Source organism: Suricata suricatta, chromosome 3 (genome assembly GCF_006229205.1).
Source record: "Suricata suricatta isolate VVHF042 chromosome 3, meerkat_22Aug2017_6uvM2_HiC, whole genome shotgun sequence".
Classification (NCBI taxonomy): domain Eukaryota; kingdom Metazoa; phylum Chordata; class Mammalia; order Carnivora; family Herpestidae; genus Suricata; species Suricata suricatta.
Genome location: NC_043702.1, coordinates 26,420,709 through 26,424,543, shown reverse-complemented (window position 1 = coordinate 26,424,543; position 3,835 = coordinate 26,420,709). Strand labels below are relative to the sequence as shown.

General features: G+C 32.4%; 1 long non-coding RNA gene across 1 annotated transcript in view; it reads left to right on the top strand.

Moving 5' to 3' along the window:
- Positions 1-637: 637 nt before the first annotated feature.
- LOC115286632 overlaps positions 638-3,835 on the top strand; it is a 3,587-nt gene continuing 389 nt past the window's right edge. The window contains exons 1-2 of the long non-coding RNA XR_003906178.1: positions 638-708; positions 2,584-2,766. This is a non-coding gene — a long non-coding RNA (uncharacterized LOC115286632). The remainder of the gene's footprint in view (positions 709-2,583; positions 2,767-3,835) is intronic.

Below are 3,835 nucleotides of genomic sequence, written 5' to 3'. Positions count from 1 at the left end.
TAAAATAAAAATATTTCAAAATATCTTCTCAGGCTAATAGTATGTTATGGCACCTTATAAACATGAAATGAACGCATCAAACAATTGATAAATTTTTGTTAAGTTAGATTATACAAATCCACCTTCTATATGATTTCCAAAAGCTTTAAAAGCATGTCTTTTCTTTTAAAGGTTTTAGTGTCTCCATGAATTAGATCTCCACTGGTTGCACTTCTTTTAATGAATTTTTCATTGCCTTGTGCATACTTATGCAAGAGATAAAAAAAAACATGTTTTTCCCCCCCTGATAATGCTGTGGGCTGATGATTTCCTCTTGACACAGCTGCTAATTATTTAGGAAAGATCTTTAAAGTATCTGAACATTGGTAGAGTATAATTGCTTCAGTGATTTTTTGATTTCCAAGCCATTTATATCTTGAACGTCTTCTACTTCAGTGTCTTTAAGTATCAATTAGATAGTCTGACATGTCCTTGTTTTTAAAGAGATGAGATAATGTGCACACTCTAAATTTGTTCTTTACGAGATAGATATCCGTTACTAGTGTCTCACATTATATTTCAGTCAATATAATGTTATCTTTTGATCACTCTGAAGCAAATTTTCTTTGCTCTTTTTCATAATTTACTGTTTTTGTGAAGAATGCCGACCCTTCACAATTTTACCCTTGCCCATCAGTATGAGATTAATGTCTTCAAGCTAGAAATAAGGTAAGATTTCTGTCTTTTTGCTCCTTCCTCATCAGGGAATCTGGGTTGAACTAGATGTGACTTCACAATTACTGTGACCCTCAGGAACTTTCAGTTAATGTCAAGTGGGACCTCTAGGTGTCACTGTTTCATTTGTAAAGCATGCTATAGTCTGTTTCTCATCCAAAGATCTATGTGAATAGTTAATCACCTTCTTACTAAGAAGTTTTCGAATGTTTATTGAATGTTTATTGATTTACAGACACTGGACTTATTGTACTTATATATATTATAATAGAGATAAGAAGCAATATGGTTAGGATTATACTTTGTCTCTATCATGTGAAAATAAGAGTCTAATGAAAGTTTCTTTCATAGACTTTGATTTCCTGTAATAACTAATTACAAATGAAAGAGGCACTTAAACAGCAAAGTAAATAATGCCATAAAGAAGTTCTCATAAAACAAAAAGATAGGACCATGTCAAAGGGACAAAGGGGCCGCTTGAAAGAGCTATCAATAGCTAAGCTGGAATAATTTGAGCAAAAAAAATAATATAGTATTGAATTCTATCTGAAAGTATGAAATAAACATATATGAATCCATATTGGTATAAATACATAAATCACTATGTGGGATATGGGAGAAGGGATAAATCTTCCTTTGAGAAGAAATCCAAATAATTTATATAGATACTTTAATTTTTCTCAAACCCCTTGAGTACAAGCTGGAATCTGTGACTTCCTTCAAAAAAACTAGAATGTGGAAAGAGGAAAAAAAGTAATTTTACAGTAGAAGACTCTAACAAACATTGTCTGGATCAAGAGATAAAAGTTACCATCACCAGTCTTAAGTTATGTTGATAGTATCTTCATATAATGTGATAAGAAGGTGGCCTCACCTCTGTGGCATCTGTTTAAAAACCCTATAACCCCACTGTAATCATAAAGAATCAGATAAGCCCAAACTGAAAGTGATTCAACAAAATACCCAACCAGTACTCCTCAAAACTCTCAAGATCATGAAGAACAAGGAAGACTGAGAAACTGCAGCAGGCCAGAAGAAACTGAGGAGACATGAAATCTATAATGATGTGTTATGCAGATGGGCTTCTAGAATGGAAATAGGGCATTAGTGGGAAAACTAATGAATTTGAATACAGCCTGGAGTTTAGTTAAAAAATGCAATAAGACATTAAATGTGGCTTAACAAGCCATAGTTTGACTAATAGTGTATATATCACATGGGAAAAAACTTGAGCAATTGTGTATATATATTAATATGGAGAGTTTTGAGTTCCACAGGTATAGAATTAACAACTTATAGTTTTTGCCTTTGTTAAATTTAATTTTTATCATTTTCTTGTAGATTATGTTACAGTGATCATTGATATTTTTGTAGGGGAAGGGCGATATTTGAGGTACCATGGAGAAATCACCATCTGTATAAATATGTCAAACAAAATCATAATACTCATGGCAATTTTATCATGTCTGTAACAGACAATGCATTCATCAGTCTTTAGTCCCACAATTGGTTAGCACTATAGCAATAACACAACAAATTACATTAAACCAGAAGTGTCCTTATGCCTAGAACTGATATTTAGATAATTATTTTTATCCTTATCTATAATTTTTATTTTAGAAAAAACACTTAAAATGGGAAAAATAAAATTTAGTGGTACAAAATTTATTTGCATATACCCTGCAGCTTTGGATGAGAATTTTCATTTCCTATTTTGTGTGTCTATATACACCTATTTACCTATCATATCTTTTTTAACACCAGGACCAACCTCATCATGCTGTGAGATGTCTTATCCAATTTATCTTTCTTTCTTTCACAACGCAATATTTGCATCAGTGAATTCATTTTCTTAAATTGCCTTTTCAGGGAGTCATAGCCAACACAACACTAATTGTCAGATTTGATTCACTCAAGTCAGAAGTCTTACCTAGCATTATGCTTTACTAATAATTTCCAAGATACAATCAAGAGGCATTGGCAGAGATGTCAAGAGAAGCTCTCCAGATCTTACCTTCCTTTATTAGACAGCCACCCACTCACTGGTCCGGAGTAAGTGTGCCTCAGTGTAAGGTGACAATTTATTATCTCTTTGGTGGGGAACATTTAGTTTTTGAAACTTACCTATTTTATACCTTAGATAGTCAGCTAGCTTTTCTGACATTTTCTAAGGTGTCATGCCCATAAATTGACACATCTTAGTTTTGTTTACCATAAATGATTCTAAAGTTGGTACCTCTGACTAAGATATATTTTATCAGGCACTTTTAATTGTTCCTTTACTTAGGCTAATAATGTTAACATAATTAATCTAATTACTATGATGTCAATTATCAGCATGTTTCTAAAGAAACTACAATGGGTCATCTGCTGTCTTTCTTTTCTCAGAAATCCCCTCAGTAATCAGGAGAAATGAATCGTTGGTCAGTGCTTCAACCCTTTTCCTCTAATGCCATTCACAAGATTAATGGGAGCACTATTCTCATGAAAAATAAATTCCTGTTTAGAACTACAACTTTTCACCAAGATTTCCTTAATCCTGACAACTCTCTAATCAAATTATAATTATTTAAGCCATTAGACCGTTTTCCAGTGACAGTATGCCATTTTATGTTAGTTATTATAAATCAACATATCTTGAAATGTGAAAGCAGATGGAAATGAAATGATAAAAAAATAGATCGTGATAGATCATAAAAAATATTGAGGCTTTGCTAATGAGTTTAAAATGACAGATTCTATTAAGTAATTGTAATCAGCAAAATAAAGCTATAGAATAAATCAGAGTAATTAGGTATGGCCCTAAAATCGGATGCAGTATTTACAACGTGTTTATGAAAATTGATTGTAATTAATATCAAAAGCTATAATTACAGATTCAACCTTCAAAATAGGTAAATCTCATCAAGTCATAGGGCAAGGTTTGGCCCTTTGAATAGTATCCCACACTAAACAATATGACATTGAACACTTCTATCCTTTTCTTTTATCCTTGAAGCCTTTCAAACCATAATAGAAATCAACAGGCAGAAAACAAATTCCAAAGTCTGGCCATATGCTGCCTTTCCCTGGCAAATGATTCTCAATCCTGGTAAAATATAGGCTGGGTTTTCTTTTTTTT